Here is a 17,723-nt window from a genome sequence, read left to right on the forward strand (position 1 = left end):
TTTGTTTCTGTTTCCTTTGCTTTAGTAGACAGATCCAAAAAAAATATTGCTACAATTTACTCAGAGTGTTCTGCCTACGTTTTCCTCTGGGAGTTTTATAGTATCTGGTCTTACAGTTAGGTATTTAATCCATTTTGAGTTTATTTTTCTATATGGTGTTAGAGAATGTTCTAATTTCATTCTTTTACATGTAGCTGTCCAGTTTTCCCTGTCTCTTAATAAGAGACAGTCTTTTCTCCATTTTATATTCTTGCCTCTTTTGTCATAGATTAATTGACCATAGGTGTGCTGGTTTATTTCTGGGCTCTCCATCCTGTTCCATTGAGCTGTGTGTCTGTCTTTGTGCTAGTACCATACTGTTTTGATTACTGTAATTTTGTTGTTTAGCCTGAAGTCAGGGAATGTGATTCTTTCAGTTCTGTTCTTCTTTCTCAGGATTGTTTTGGCTACTTGGGGATCTTTGTGTTTTCATACAAAATTTTAAATTGTTTGTTCTAGTTCTGTGAAAAATACCACTGGGATTTTTTTTCCTGCCTTAGGTTTATTTGTACAAACAGCACAGGCAGACATGAGTCCCGTGCAGACAGCAGCCCAGGGGTCACACTAGTCCTTATATCCTTACATCAGTAGATGAAAGCCTCTACTCTGGAGCCTTTGTGGGGGCCTGGGCGCCTTTGGGAGCCTGAGCCTGAGCCTGAGCCTGAGCTGCAGCTGAAGCTGCGGCCTTGGTCTGAGCCTTGTCCTTGACCTTTGGCTGACAGAGCCAGAGAGCCTTGGTGATGCGGGCAGGAGCACGTTCCCCGAGCTTGAGGTGAGCAATGTAGGCAAGTCGACTGAGTTTGTGGCTGCTGCCCTTTGGAATCTTGGGCTTGACCTCGTTGGGCTTTACGAGAGCCTTGACAGCCTCAGCACGTGCTCGCGTGGCCTTGGCGTTTTTGGCCTGCATCTTCTTCAGGCCCTTGTTGTGCTTCTTGGCAAAGCGCATGTTCCTCAGGAACTTGGGGTCCACCCCCTTAAGAGATTTGTATTGTTGTGATCAGAGCTTTTTGATGCCGTTTCTGTGCCATTTTCAGGACTGGTTGTGTGTGGTGTGATTCTTCGACTTGGCCATGCCTGCACTGGAGCCTGGAGAATCCGAATTGCCTGGGAACCGGAAGAGAAAGAGTCCACTGGGATTTTGATAGAGATTGCATTCAATCTGTAGATTGCCTTGGGTAGTATGTTCATTTTAACAATTTTGGATCATCCAGTCCAACAGTATGGTATATCTTCCCATCTCTTTGTGCCATCTTCAGTTTCTTTTATCAGTGTCTTATAGTTCTCAGAGTACAGGTCTTTTGCCTCCTTAGTAGTTTATTCCTAGATATTTTATTCTTCTTGATGCAGTGGTAAATGGGATTATTTTCTTAATTTTTCTTTCTGATAACTTAGTTGTTAGTGTAAGAAATGCAATAGATTTCTGTATATTGATTTTGTATCCTGCAACTTTACTGAATTCATCGATGAACTCTAGTAGTTTCTTTGTGGTGTCTTTAGGATTTTCTATGTATAGTATCATGTCACCTGCAAACAGTGACAGTTTTTACTTCTTTTCCAATTTGCATTCCTTTTAGTTTTTTTCCCCCCTTCTTTGATTGCTGTGGCTAGGACTTCTAAAACTATGTTGAATAAAGGTGGTGAGAGTGGGCATCCTTATCTATTTCCTGATCTTAGAGGAAATGCTTACAGCTTTTCACCATGGAGTATGATGTGAGCTGTAGGTTGGTCATATGTAGCCTTTATAATGTTGAGGTATGTTCCCTCTATGCCCACTTTCTGGAGAGCTTTTATCGTAAATGGATGCTGAATTTTGTCAAAAACTTTTTTTGCATTTATTGAGATAATCATATGGTTTTTATTCTTCAGTTTGTTAATGTGGTGTATCATGCTGATTGATTAGCAAACACTGAAAAATCCTTGCATCTCTGAGATAAATCCACTTATCATGGTGTATGATGATCCTTTTGATGTATTGTTGGATTCTATTTGCTAATACTTTGTTAAGGATTTTAACATCTATGTTCATCTTTGATTTTGACCTGTCATTTTGTGTGTGTGTGATATCTTTGTCTGGTTTTGGTATCAGGATGATGGTGGCCTCATAGAATAAGTTCAGAAGTATTTCCTCCTCTGCAATTTTTTGGAATAGTTTGAGAAGAGCAGATGTTAACTCTTCTCTAAATATTTGGTGGAATTCACCTGTGCAGCCATCTGGTCCTGGACTTTTGTTTGTTGGGAGTTTTAAAATTACTGATTCAATTTCATTACTGATAATTGGTCTGTTCATATTTTCTGTTTCTTCTTGGTTCAGTCTTGGGAGATTCTACCTTTCTAAGAATTTTTCCATTTCTTGTAGGTTGTCCATTTTATTGGCATATAGTTGTTTATAGCAGTCTCATATGATCCTTTGTATTTCTGTGGTGTCAGTTGTAACTTCTCAAGTTAAGTCTCAAGATTTAACTGCTGTTCTGACTTTTAACACTTTTCACCTCTTCTGGATTTTTAGGGTTATATGAATGGATTTACACATTATGTACTCATTTGTATCTGGCTTCTTTCACTCAATATTATTTTGTCCAGGTTTTTAGTCGTTTCATGTGTATGAGGGCAAATTTACTATTTATTTTCTCATCTTGATCAAAGACAAAAATCCCTTTAATGAACTCTTAATAATTTAAAGTTGACCTTGGACTTTTTAACATAGAAAGTTTGATCTTTTATTTCTTGCTTTCCAAATTTTGTTTTATCTCTAAGAAATGTTAAAATTTACCTTCAAGTATGATCAATGGTAGACTATCTTTTTCAGGTTGAGAAAGTTTCCTTTGAGTCCTAGTTTACTAAGAGTTTTTGTCATTAATGAGTATTGAAATTTATTTTCTAATTCTATACATACATTGAGGTGATTGTGTTTTTTCATCTTTAACCTATTAATGTGGTTAATTACACTTAAAAGACTTCCCTGGTATTTAAACTTCTTTGTATGTCTGTTGTAAATTTTTATTTTTGTTGTATTTGTTTTTTTATACATCATAAATTTTGTTTACTGCTGTTTAGTTTAGGATGTTTATAACAGGATCATCAGAGATTGATTTTACTATATAAATTACCTTCTTTGAGTTTGTTATCTTCATAAAATGATATGGGAAGTTTTTCCTTAGAACAACTTATGTAAAAGATCAGTTACCTGTTCTTTGAAGGTTGAGAAAAAGTCATATAAAACTATCTGGATGTGATGTGCCCCTTTAAACACTTTTTTTCTACGTTTTATCTTTTTAGTAGTTATTGGTCTATATGCTTTCTATTTTTTCCTTTTAAAAATTGTTTAAACACTTTTTCCTCTTGTGATTTTTAAATGTCCACTATATCTGTAGTTTTATTCTTTGTCTGAATCAAACTTATCAATGATTTATCTTTAAAAGATAGTTTTTATCTTCTCTACCTTTTAATGTTTTCTTTATATTGGTATTTTATTAATAATTTGCTTTCATCTTTTATATTTCTTCCTTGTATTTTGCTTTGGTTTAAACTGTTGATTGATACTTCTTGAATTGGCCATCTGTCATACTAATTTTTTCATCTTTTTCTAGACTTCTAATGTATACTCTAAATTAATCCATAAATTTCTTTTAAGTACCACTTTAACTGTATCCCACAAATGTATGATATGTGATGTGTTCATTATTCTTCAGTTATTAATATTTTATCATTCCAATTAGGTTTCCTTTTTTTGACCCATCAATTATTTAAAAATGTGGTTTCTGGTTTCCAAAAGCATTTTTATAATTTTTAAAAAGTCTCATTTTATTTCTAACGTATTGAAATTAGAATGTTGTCTAATTATATTTTCGAAGCTTCCTTTGTGGCTTAATTGCTGATTTTTGTAACTCTTCCACATGTACTTGAACTTACTGTGTATTCTTAGACTGTTTTGTATCCTACCTCATGCTAGTTCAATCCTTCTTGTTTACTGTCTTCTGTGTGTTTGTGGGGTGAGCTCATCTTTAGGAGGAGTGTTTTTGTACATGTACCTTGGGTTCTGGAAATGTTCCTATAGAGCAATTTTGTACTTGCTGTGAAGTCCCCTGGATTTCATAGGTGCTTCATCAGTTTTCTTATTAATTTCTTATCTTCAGATGTCTGCACTGTGCTGATACTATATTTCTGTGAGAGGTAAAGACTTGAAGATTTCATTTCTCACAGGATAATTTTTTTCCATTCCTAGCTCCAAACAGCAAGCATCCTTCCCACTTAGAGAAGTGAGTACCTAGAGAGGTACAAATTTTTGATGAAATTTTACTAGTCCCCTTTTCAAAGAAAGGGCAGCATTTTAAAAAGAGTAGTAGCCTTATGCTAGGGTTCTGAATCCAGCCTTGTATTAATCCAAGGCTATTGATGTCCGAGATATCGGCCTGTGGTACCTGCAAACAAGTTGGTTACCCCTCTCGGCTAACACCATGTGTCTTTCTAATTTTATCAGCATTTCTCAGGAACCGAAAGCTGGTCTAATTTTTAAAGATGAATAAACTGAGATTTACCGATGACCCAAGATCACTCAGTTGGAAAGTGTCAGGCCTGAGATGAAAACCTGAGTATGAGCTGCTCCTTGTTGGTATTCTTCTGACTTTGCATTGGCTCTTATATGGTATTTGCGATTGTTAATTTTATGTGTCAGCTTGACTGAGCCATGAGGTGCCAGGACAGTTGGTCAGATGTTCTGGGTGGATATTTATGGGTGAGACAAACATTTGAATCAGTCAGCTGAGTAAAGCAGATTACCCTCCCTAATGTGAGTAGGCCTCACCCGATCAGCTAAAGACCCGAATGGAACAAAATGCTGAGCAAGAGAAAACTTGGCCTGCCCGACTCCTTGAGCTGGAACATGGGTCTTCTCTTGCTCTCGGACTGGAACTGACACCTCTGGCTCTCCTGGTTCTCAGGCCTTCAGTCAGGCCTCTCCTGGGTCTCTAGCTTGTCAGCTGCAGATTTTGGAGCTTCTCGGCTTCCGTAATCTCATGTGAACAAATTATTTATGTATTCTTGTCTCCTATTGGTTCTGTTTCTCTGGAGAACCCTGACTAATACACTGTTATACTAATTTTAAATTTCTGTTCTCATTAATTATTGAAGCATTTGTTTTATTTTGAGTACATTAAACACTAAGGGGACAGACTAGAGAAGAATGAGTTAAGACTACAAATTCTTTCAGGATATTAGAGAAGTCACAGCTAGGTAAACCCATTTAGAAAATGTAAGTAAGAAAAATAATAGAAGCTAAACTCTACATGACAGTTAGGAGTCTGTGTGGAACCAGGGACCTTATTATACCCAGGGCGACATTTCTAATTCAGTGATGCCAGGCTTGTTCTGTTGGTTCAGTGCCTGAAAATTAAGGTGCTTTTTGTGGCGCCAAATGAAATTTTAATGTATTTATTTTCATTGTGAATCAGGAATCATTTTACCAGTAGAAGATATGACTGTTATGTAAGCCATGTAGTAGTCGCAGCCATAAGTATGCGAGTCTGTGACAAAACAAGCTAAGGAAAGCAGCACAGTTAGCGATGTTCATTTTTCTTTGTTAACATCCATTTGTCTTGTTACTTGCTTGTGCTTGTTGGCGTATGTGTGAGAACAGGCACCCAAAGCGTAGAAACTATATGGGGAAAAACAGAACATTTAGAAAATTTCCCATTAACTTTTTCTGCAGAGGGAGGAAAGTTATTTACTATCTGCTTTTCAGGGATGTTATTGGGGGCCGCTATTCTGATATATGCAACCACTTCTGAATATCTGATGTACAAATTGTGTGACTTTTTTCAGAATGTGGCTTTTATACTTTTTTTTTCTGATAAAGCTGTTGCTTAGCTAAGGGAGTATTTTCAGTCTGTTTCTTTTCAGTTGTCATGATATATTTGGATATGTTTACTGTGAATTTGGTGCTGAGGAGACTTTGAAACTGCCTTGTAGAAGTGATCTCTGTAGCTTGGCTGGGCTCTACTGCAAGATAAAACAACTTGGGGAACTGCCTTGAGGATGATTTGCAGCATGGGATGGGAAGAAGAAGGGATGAACTTGAACAACTAGAAATTCAGAAACTCACACCACCTGCAGATCACAAGATCTGTTCATTATCTTTCTCGACCTTGGCTACATATCCTAGGCCCTTCACTTTAGTATCCATGGCAGTGGGATTTTTTTTTTTTGGATTCCTTATCAGAACATTTATGAAGTAAAATGTTGATTCTCTGTTGCTTGTATGGATTCACTGGAGCAATAGAAATCTTTTGGGGGTTGGAGAAAAGAAAGCAGGAACAAGCATTCTGGTTTTGTGTTTTCTCTGCCTGTGCAGAAATTCAATTACCAGGTCACCTCACTTCTGAGCAGAGTAAATTACAATCTTGGCCATTAATTTGTATGTAAATACCACTGTTGTAGGAAAACAACGCAACGCTTGAGTCCTATCAAGAAATTCCCTTGTAGGAGGCATACAAATTAGTAGGGCTTAAGAGTCAGATAAGTTGATGGTTTTCACACTTGCTCTTATCCAGGTAATCCCTGTCGCAGTGCTCAAGCAGCTTAGAGTAATGGTCAAAGCCAAGTGTCCAGAAAACATTTGTAGCTGAGAGAGTCCAAACAGTGGGGAAGGAGGGCCCCATGAATACAGATGCAGTTCTTTTCAGAAGACCACCCCCAGTGAAGACTTTGTGTACTCCCCACAGGCAGACCTAATCACCTGACCCTCAGTGCTTTCATGATGCCTCTTTGCTTCTCTTGGATGAGTTTGGCCTGATAGGGAAGAGAAATAAGCTTTAAAGAGGCTCAAATAGCCCTGGATATCGGACTGTTCACTTAGGTGATTAACTAGAAGTTCAGATTTCTGTCCAGAGATGCCAGGAATGTTTGGGGCTGACTTCGCAAACACTTGCTCACGGGGATCAGTATGGTTGGCTGGGTGTGGCAGTAGGGGAGTCCGGGCTGTGTCAGCCTTGTCTGTCTTCAGGGCTGTTCAGGTTTGACTTTAATTAGCAGCTGTTGGGAAAAGGATCTAATAACTAGAGACAAAGGAGTCAGACAATAGCCAAATTGCAGGGTACATTTCAAGGCATTTCTAGGAACTCAGAATATAAATCAGGAAGCCAGAACTTCCCAGATGGACACAGTGGGGATCAGTGACTCTCCTTTTGGTGGGGACTCTGGTCCTCAGACTCTTTCCTTGGGCTAGAGCAGGAGAATGAGTTCTAGGCCTCATTGGGTTTGAGCTTCCTCGTCTGCAAAGAAATGGCTCAAGGCTGGCAATATTTGTCAATCAGGGAGGAATGGGACTTCAGTGCCTTGCAGTGAGGGAGGGGGGAGGCTGCCATGGGGACCAGCTTTACTTCAATACACTCTCTAAAAGCTTTATTGCAGTACAGTTGGAATATAATAAATATGTATAAAATGCACATATATAAAGTGTACAGTTTAGTGAGTGTGACATATTATACTTGTGAAACCATCCTCACAAGCAAGAAAACAAACATTTGCATGACTCCAAAAGTTTCCTTATGCTCCTTGGTAATCTATCCTCTCTAACTCCACTACAGGCAACTACTGATCTATTTTCTGTAACAATATATTATTTAAAATTTTCTAGACTGCTATATAAATGCAATTTTATAATGTGTACACTTTTTTTGACTATTTTTTGCCCCCACTCAGCTGAATGTTTTTGAGATTCATCCATGTTTTGGAGATACAAATAGTCCAATCCTCTTGATTGCTGACTAGTATTCCATTGTATTGATATACCATAATTTGTTTATCCATGTACCTGTTGCTATAATTTTGGGTTGCTTCCAGATTTTAGTTGTTACAAACACAAGCCACTTTGAATATTTGTGTAAAAGTCTTTGTGGGTTTTTTTTCCCCCTTGGGAAAATTTGCAGGAGTGGAGTGGCTGATTTAGATGTTACCTTAAATTTTTAAGAAACTACCAAAGTAGTTTTACCATTTTACATTCCTACCAGGACTATATAAGAGCTCTATATGCCTTACTTCCTTGCAGTCAGTTTTTTAAATGTTGCTGGTGTCTCATTTTGTATTTGTATCTCGTTTGTATTACTCTGATGATTACTGATATTGAGCATCTTTTCATTTGCTTATAAGCTATTTGTACATATTAGCTTGTGAAGCGTCTGGTTGAAATTTTTTTCTGGGTTGTTTGTACTGAGTTGTATTATTGTCAAGTTGCAAAATGTCTTTCCATTTTCTGGATACAAGTCCTTTATCCGACATATATGTGTAAATACTCTACCTCAGTCTACATCTTTCCTTTTCATTTCTTAATGTCTTTCAAAGAGGGAAAATTTTAAATTTTGATGTCTAATTTAGCAGCCCTTTCTTTCTTTTATGGTTCATGCTCTTATATATCTTAAGGTTGCAAAGATTTTGTCTATGTTTTTTCCCTAGGAGTTTTATAAAGTTTTACAATTTGATCTATGATTAATTTTTACACCCATACATAGTGTGAGATAAGGGTTGAAAATCCATATTAATAACCATTTTGCTCAAGCTTACTTTTTTGAAAAGACTTTCATTTCCTCATTGAGTTGCTTTGGCACCTTTGTGAAAAAAAAATTGACCATATTTCTGTGGTGCTATTCTGGACTCTTAATTCTGTTCTATTGATTTATTACTTTATCTTTTTGCCAATTGTCCTGATTAGTCTTAAAAGTTTAAGTCTTAAAAGCAGGTAGGTTGGTACTTCCACTTTGTTTTTCTAAAAATTATTTTGAATATTCTAAGGCCTTTATATTTCCTTATACATTTAGAGTCTGCTTGTCAAATTCTGCAAAATATCTGCTTGGATATTGATTTGGATTGCATTAAATCAATAGATTAATTTGGGGAAATTGCCATCTTAACAATACTGAGTCTATTTTTCTCTCAGAAATATTTTATTGCTTTTAGTGTGGTAGTTTTGAATGCCTCTTGTTAAATTTATTCTTAAGAATTAATGTATTTTCAGGCTACTGGGGACAGAATTTTAAAATTTAAAATTTTCAATTTGTGGTTGGAATATAGAAGTATAATTGACTTTTTTATATAATGACTTTGCTAAATTCATTTAGTTGTCCCATCATAGATGTTAGCTGTAGAGTTTTAGTAGAGGCCCTTTTTTTTTTTTTTCAGATTTTTGACTATCCCTAGCATGCTGGCATTTTTTTGTTTTATTTTTATCAGAAATTGATGCTAGATATTCTCGAGTTTTTGTGTGCTTTTTGAGATGGTTGTTTTTTGTAATTGTATTAATTTGGTTAATCATATCAATTGACTTTAGTAATTTAAAGCAACTTTGCATTTCTAGGATGAACCTTATGTGACCATATTGTGTAATCCTTTTGATACATTGTAGGATTCTATTTGTTAATATTTTGCTAAGGATTTTTTTGTAACTGATATATGGGGTATGGGTATATAATTTTCTATACTTGTGATGTCTTTGTCAGGTGTTTTTATTAAGATTATACTGGCCTCATAAAATGGGTTGAGAAATATTCTCTCTTCCTCTACTTTCGGTAAGAATTGTATAGATATTGGTATTATTTGACGTTTATAGAACTCTGTACCCCAAAACTGTAGAATGTTCTTTCTTGTCAAGTCCACATGATCACAGTGGACTATATGTTGTATATAAAATACAAATTTATATGCTTACTGATTTTTTCTTAATTACCCTATCAACTGCTGAGAAAGAGGTGTTAAAATCTCCAGCTTTATCTTGAATTTGTCTGCTTCTCCTTTAAGTTCTGTTATTCCATCATGTATTTTGAAGCCCTGCCAGTAGGTTCATACATGCTTATGATTTGTGTGTCTTAATGAATTGATCACTTTATAAAATATCCTTCACCTCTGGTAAAACTCTTGCCTTATATTAATATAACTGCATCAGCTTCTTTATGCTTCTAGTTTGCATAACTTATCTTTTTAATTCCCTTTTAACCTGTGTGTTTATATTTAAAGTATCTCTTATAGTCATCATATAGTTGAGCCTTCCTTTTTCATTCAGTTTGACAATCTCTACTTTCATATGGGATGTTTATTTCATTTGCATTTAATTTGTGGACATTATTGAGCTTAAGGATGACATTTTGCTGTTTGTTTTCTATCTGTTGCATCTAATTTTTATATTCTGTTGCTCTTACTACTTTCTTTTTGTATGAATCACCTTTTTTTGTATTCAATTTTAATTTCTCTACTAAATTTTTAATTATTCCTGTTTGTATTTTTTTTCATGACTGCTCTGGGAATTACGTTACATCCTTCATTTATCACAGTCAACTTTGAGTTAGTGTTGTACCACTTCACATTTACTCTTTGCTTTAAACCGCAGCATTATACCACTTTGCAACAGCAAAAATCACTTACTTCCCCTCCCCTTTGTGTTATTGTTATCTCATTTTACTTATCCACATTTTATCAACCCCCCAGTGAAGTAATAGTATATGTAACTTTCTTTAGTATATATAACTTTCTTCAGTTATAAAGGTGAAAGAAGAAAACATCAAATGTTTTTTGTGTTTACCCGCATATTTGCCATTGATATTGCTGCTTTTCGTTTCTCCCCTTAGACCTGCGATTCAGTTTGCCGCCAGTTCCCTTTCATGTGAAGAACCTCCTCTAACATTTCTTGACATGCAGGACTGATTGATTCTCTCTTGATTTATATAAAAATGTGTTTATTTTACATCCCTTTTTGAAGATAATTTCTCTGGATATAGAATTCAGTGTTGACAGTTTTTTTCTTTTAGCACTTAAACATGTCATGCCATTGTGTTCTGGCTTTCAGTGTCTCTAAGAGACGACAGTTTTCTTTGTATTATTTTCCTGTATGCAGTGCATTTTTCATTCTCTTCTTACTTTCAAATATTTTGTTTTATCTTTAATTTTCAGCTGGTTGACTATGATGCGCCTAGCTGTAGAACTTTTGAACTAGATACTGAAATGTTTGAGTGTATTGTTTTTCACCAAATTTGGGAGATTCTCAGCCATTATTTTTCAAATATTTTTCCACATTTTGTTTTGTTTTGTCCTTCTTAGGCTCCAGTTACATATATTTTAGACAACTTGATATACTGTCCTTTTTCACCTAGGTTTTGTTTATTTTGTTTCCAAATTTTTATGTTCTTCAGATTGATCACTTTTTTTTTGAGCTCTTTCAAAGTTCATTGCCATCTCCAATCTGCTAAAAAAAAATATATATTGAATGCTTTTATTTCAAAGGTTTTCTTTTCACTTCTGAGTTTATTTAGATTTTTAAAATATTGTTTTCATTTCTCTGCTGATTACCCTTATTTGTATTCATTATATCACTTTTTTCCTCTGATTCTTTGAACATATTTATAATAGATACTTAGATTTTAACTTCTGCATCCCACATGAGTCATCTTGGGGCTAGGTTCAATTCAGTTTTTTTCCCTTGATGATTCACATTTTTCTTGTTTCTTTGTATGTCTAGTAACTTTTGATTGTGCATTGGACATTATGGGTGAAATGTAAAGATATTGGATTCTTTCATCTTCCTGTAAAGAGTAATGCTTTTTGTTTCATCCCAGAGTGAAATTACTGGTTGATTCCTTTGAGTATATTGGTTTTATAGTTTGTTATGTTGGACTTTTTTCACTTTTACTTTTAGTCCTATTTCTAATGTTGGCCCTTTTAGAGTTTTAATGGAAAACCTGGGATATTTATCAAGCCCCTCTCACTTGGCCAGATTCAAACTCCTAACTCGGTTTCTGCAGAGGTAGGCTGCAGCCAAAATGTCTAATCAAAATTTTAGCCCTCCAGCTGTTACTTTTTCTGGGTTTCTTTGATTCTCCCCCATGTATTCACAGTTCAGGTTTCAGCCGAGCGTTTGAGCCAAGCTCATATGCAGATTTTGGGGCTCCCACCCTGTAGTTCCCTCCTTTCTGGGGGTTTCCTTCTCCATTTCCAGCTGCTCTGGTTGGCCTGAATTCTGCCCTTTGACACCTCAAGTCAATAAGGCTTGTGGTTTCTGCCAGAGTCCCTGATGCCCTGTGCTTCATAGACTTCGGAGTACTTTTAGCAGAAAAGTAGTTTAACCACATATCTCACCCAGTTAAATTTTCTTCTTTAAAAAGTTAGATTCCCTCCAGTTTCTGCCTGCTCTTGCTCACTCTCTATGCCTTCAAATAGTTGGTTTAAAATTTTTTCATGAATTTATAATTGTTATTAGTAGGTTTAAATCACTTACTTTGGTATTACCGTAACTAGAATCCTCACTCCATATTGTAATTTACTTTTCTGTAGTATAGTGATCCTTATGTTACTTATTTTAGTAAAAGATTTTCTGCATGACTAACTCATACTTAACTATTACAAGTGCTGTCTCTTTGTTCATACATGAAATGGAGTTGTCAAAACATCTCATACAAGGTGTAGGGTGACAAAACTAGTGTGCACAAGAGAACCAGGTTGTAATCCTCCCTCTGCCGCTAACTAGCTACTTGACTATAGGCACGTGGCTTAAGTAGTCTCAGCCTTAGTTGCTATTCTGTGGAATGAGGGAGTTGGGTTGCATCAATGCTTTTTTGAACTTTGAAAAAATACCAGGACTCTTTTTTCCCAACAGAATCTTATAAAAATATAAACGGTATTAAAGCAAAATAACCCTGACTGTACAGAGTGTATAGCCCAACCTGTTCAGTGAAACCGCCCACATCTCCACTTTTACAGTAAGTGCATTGAAGCTCCTTTGTGGATACCAGACCTCCACAGAGCATAGTGTGAAAAAAAAAAATCAAGGCTGATTATTTATAAAAATCTTCCTAGCCTGTCTAGGTCCAAGAATGGCTGGATTGTGCATCTAAAATGTGGCCTTTTTTTTTTAGGATCTGAAAGGGACAGTTGTCACCTTTGACCTCCCTTCTGCTTTTTCACTTTAATCAACTTCCTATTCTTATTTCTGTCCTCATCCAGACACCATGGATAGACATTTGCTGTGGGTATTTGAGAAATCTGGTGTATTAGGGATTCCTGCAGTTGTAGCTGAAAGTAGCACCCAGGTACTGCACCACCGAGCACGACCCACCCCCATTTGTCTCCACTTCCCATCTATAAGATCTGAGCAGTACTTTCCTCCACCTAATTGCTCCTGTGTGGGCGGGAAGGAATTAATAAGCTTGGAGCTGCACCGATCATTTATAAATTCTTTCTCCATCTGTAAGATAGCAGTAGACAGACTTAAGAAATCCTCTCTTTGCATCACCAGTTGGTAGTTTTGTGGCCTTAAAAGAAACAAAATGAGCAGGTGTGGAGCACTGCCTACATCCAGACAGCACTGCTCACTCTTCCAGAGCGCGCCACCCCAAGCTTGGAAAAAGCACAGTGAGGGAAGTAGGGTGATACAGCCCACGTCATCAGCGTAGTTTTCTCCTCTCCCAGCCCTTGTTTCTTTCACCCTCCCCCTACACCAGCTCTGATGATGCCCTTTCAGGTCAGACCCTGCAAGAACAGGCGCATTTTTCCCTTTGTGTGTAAATGCAAGGCTTCCCAGAAGGGTTTCCACACAGAGCACTGCCCCATGGGGCATAATAATAATAAAAATAGTTAACATTTTTTTAGCATATCATATGCCAGACATATGCTAAGTGCCTGTAGATGGTTTATCTTATTTAGTCCTCTCAACAAATTGAAGAAGTAAGGGATATCAAAATAAGGACACTGAAGTTCAGAAAGATTAAGGAACTTGCTTAGGGCTCAAACCAGCAAATGGAAGATCCCAGAATCAAACTGAGGCAGCTTGACTCCAGACTCTGCACTCTTATGGACCCTTGCCTTGACTGATGTTACACCTGACAGGCAGTTTCTGTGTTCCTGGAGCCCCCTCTTCCTGTCTCTTAATTGTGGAAGATGAAGATGGCATTTCCTCTGCTCCTCCTTCCTAAAAATAAAAAAAAAAAATTTCACTAAAAATCAGAGGGAGGGACATTCTGACTGTGCTCCTGTAGAGACTTGATACTGGTGGGTGAACAGAGAGCCCCCTCTGTCCGTCAGAGCCATGAACTTGCTGCCCATGCGAGAAGCCCACAGGCGTGCCTCAGCACCGTGCGAACAGAGGGGTGGAGCTGGGCGGCCTTGCGTCTGAAAGTAGAGTCTGACTTCTCTTCTGTGGTAGCTGCTGACATGCTATCTGAGCCCTCCTTGCATCCTGGGATTGAGGGAAATGTATCCACGTCCTCCTGCACAACTTTTCCTCTGTTGTTGAAGCGAGTAAATTGGGTAAAGAGGTGAAGATTTCCATACAAAGCCCCTCTGCGCTCTCTCCCGGGTACTCAGGTTGAAAGGGGTTTGAACTTGGTATTTATATATTGTTTCAGAAGGTACTATTTTATCTCTGAAATAAGTGCCACAACTTAGCTGAGACTTCGTGATTTTCAAAGACTTAAGTTGCGTGAAATCCAGATCATCTGTTTAGTTGTTGACACAGACTCATTCTATGGCAAGTAGCCTCTTGGATCTCTCAAAGAGAGTCAAAATCTGAATTTGAGAAAATAACCCATTGGTGAGAGAACTTGGAAAATGAGGTGGCAAAACCATCGGCCTGGAAGCCTGGAGACCTGTGTTTGGTCCTGGCTTGGTATAACCATGGGCAAATCACTTTGCCTGCTTGGGCTTTGGTCTCTGTGAAAACGAGGGAAGAGATAGATGCTCGTGAAGACCCTTTCTATCCCAGCCTATGTGATTTAGTCTTCCTGGTGATCAAAGACAGTTGTGTAGATTTTGATTAGGATTTTTTTTTTCTCCTGAAGCAGCAGGTGGTAGAGGGAGCATCATGTGGTCACTAGTAACACTCACTCTGGAGCAAGACCACCTAGCTTTGAGTCTTGGTTCCACTGTTTATTACCTGTATGACTGTGGCAAATTACCTCACGGTGCCTCCGTTTTCCCACCCACAGAACAGGCATAACGAAGCACCGATTTCATGGGGTTGCTGTGAGGAGTAAGTAAGTTGGCATATGCAGAGTTGTCTGGCGGTGTCTGGCGCACAGTAAGTGCTGTGTGTGGGGTTGCTTTCATTACTGTGACGGCACCACTGTTGACGCCTGTTGCTACCCAGCGGTTTTTAGGGGGGATGATAGGTTTCCTTTTGAGACAGAGAATTCCCTGAGACCTTTGGGGAGTGAGGCTTAGAATAGCATGTGCAGCTGTATTTATAATCCCACGAGGAGCAATGGGCCAGTTAGACTGCAGCCTGGGCGCGTCCCCTCCCGCGTGGTCTCTTCTTCCCATTGCTATTCTGTTCTCACAAAGGAGGCAGCCTCCTGGCAGTTTCAGGGAGGAGGTGGCAGAGCCCCCTCTTACCCTACTCTGAAAAGTCAGCTCTGTGTGGCTCTGGTGTCCTGATGCAGTGATGTCAGATGATATGCACAGAGACTAAGAACATAGGTTCTATGTTCAAGTCCCAGTTTTGTTACTTTGCTCAATGTACTACCTGGGGCAAGTTGCTTAACTTCTGTGCCTCTGTTTCCCATTTCCAAGATGGAAATGATAACAATCCTACTTCATGGTGTTGCTGTGATGATTCAATGAGATCATACATGCAAAGCCCTAGGACCGTGCCTGGCCTAGAGTACATGTTTAGTAAATGGGAAACATTATAATTGCTGTTACAGTTATGATATTGAGTGAGGAGAATCTGTGTTCGGTATATGACCACTGACTGGCAAAAAAAAAAAAAAAACCAGGACAGGTAAACTAATGAATTCTAATTATTGATTTTATGCTTTGAGGAAATAGCCATGGAGTGACTCACTTAATTTGAAACTGATGATTTATGACTATTTAAATTTTAAAAAACTGGCCTAGTAATACAAGTGGAATGGAATCGCAGAGTTGGAAAAAGTGCCAGAGGCTATCTAACCCAGCCACCTCTGCAGTGTATCTGTCCCCCTGACCACCTCCCAGGTGCTTAGCTGGTCCTATACTCTAAAGGTGGAGGGAGTTTAATTTTGGTCCTGTTGGTCTCTGGATCTCCTCCGTGTGTGATGGTCCATCTCACCCCAGAGTGCTGTGCCCAGCCCACTGAGACATGGGGAGACTGTCCCTTGTAATGATGTTCTGTTGGGTCAGTAGTAGAGTCGCTTCTGACACTTAGCTTTCCCGACCCTACCATGATGCTGGTCACAGCCAGCACCAGAACTGAGTGACCTGAAAATGATGCGCTCTTATGTTCTTGGGCCAGCTGCTCCCTAATAGAAACACTGAATGTTAATGCCTGTCAAGTAGAAAGTTTGGAGTCAGAGAATTTAAATCTAGAAAAGACCTGGGAAATTATCCAGACATCAGAAATGGTCCACAAATGAAGAAACAGGGTCAGAGAGGTTAAGGAACTTGGCCACATAGACTCAGTTTGCTGATGTGAGTATACACAATAAGAGTTCCTTCTCCCACCTCTCCCCAGTTCTCCAACATAGCGATTAGAACCTTGAAGTAGAGCAGGCCAGGCACAGGGACCCATGTGTGAGTGTGAGGGGTGGCACTCAGACTGGGGAGGAAACCCTGGGTGTTCACCAATTTGTTCAATGTTTCACAAGTGTTTATTCAGTACTTACTATGTAGCAGGCATTGTTATACATAATGTAGAGACATCAGTTAACAAACAGGTGATGTCTTTATTTCCATGGAAGTTATGGGGGAGAAGAAAGAAGGAGAGTACAGTGAACAGGACTGCTTAAAGTAGGCCCATCCAGGAAGTGTTTGACAGTCAAGCCAAGACCTGAGAGGTGAGAGGAGCCAGCCAGGTGTAAATACCTGGGGGAGGGAGGGTTTCAGGCCGAAGGACCAATGCATACGCAGGCAGGGATGACCAGGGCCAGCTGAAGAAACTGAAAGAGGACCAGCCGTTGTGCTGGGGGCAGGATGTGGCAGGGAAGTGGTACGAATAATTCAGAGGGTGTTTGGGTGGGTCATTGATGCTGAGAAAGACACTTCTGATATAAACTAGTTATTTATTTATTTATTTTTTAAACACACATACAATGTGGTATCTCTTTTCAAAACTAGGAAGCTTTTGGAAGATCTCAGTTGCTAATTTCTCTGCAGTGGGTCTGTGGTGGGGCTAGGCTCTGTGTGTTTTACTAACCGAGATGAGGCAGAGAACACCTTCTCCGTCATCACTGACCGGAGCTGCACGTAAGGGACGTGCACAGATCCCTGTCCTGTTCCCAGTCATGAACACGTGGCAGCAACCTAACAAGTCAGTGGCTGCCCAGCTCAACAAGGGGGCTCATTATGCGGGGGGGGGGGGTGTCCCAGCGGCTTCCCCTGGGTTCTAGCTGTGTATTTCTAATGACCCTCATGAGCTTTCTTTTCCTGTCTCATTTCTTTGGACTCAAGTTTATGTTTCAAAAGTGTTTTATTTTATTTATATATATATATAATTGAAGTATAGTCAGTTTACAGTGTTGTGTCACTTTCTGGTGTACAGCATACTTTAGTCATACGTGAACATACACATATTCGTTTTCATGTTCTTTTCACCATGTTACTGCATGATACTGAATATAGTTCCCACTGCTATACAGTAGAAACTGGTTGTTTATCTATTTTATATATATTATTTAGTATCTGCAAATCTCAAACTCCCAATTTATCCCTTCCCACCCCCTTCAAAAGTGCTTTAAATT

General features: G+C 38.4%; 1 protein-coding gene and 1 pseudogene across 5 annotated transcripts in view; one reads left to right on the forward strand and one right to left on the reverse strand.

The window, feature by feature from the left end:
- The window catches only part of SYT16 (synaptotagmin 16), a 217,838-nt gene that overhangs the window by 156,754 nt on the left and 43,361 nt on the right, over positions 1-17,723 (forward strand). The window lies entirely within an intron of this gene.
- Positions 641-1,111, reverse strand: LOC102533392 (large ribosomal subunit protein eL29-like; annotated as a pseudogene).

Source organism: Vicugna pacos, chromosome 6 (assembly GCF_048564905.1).
Source record: "Vicugna pacos chromosome 6, VicPac4, whole genome shotgun sequence".
In the NCBI taxonomy this organism is placed as follows: domain Eukaryota; kingdom Metazoa; phylum Chordata; class Mammalia; order Artiodactyla; family Camelidae; genus Vicugna; species Vicugna pacos.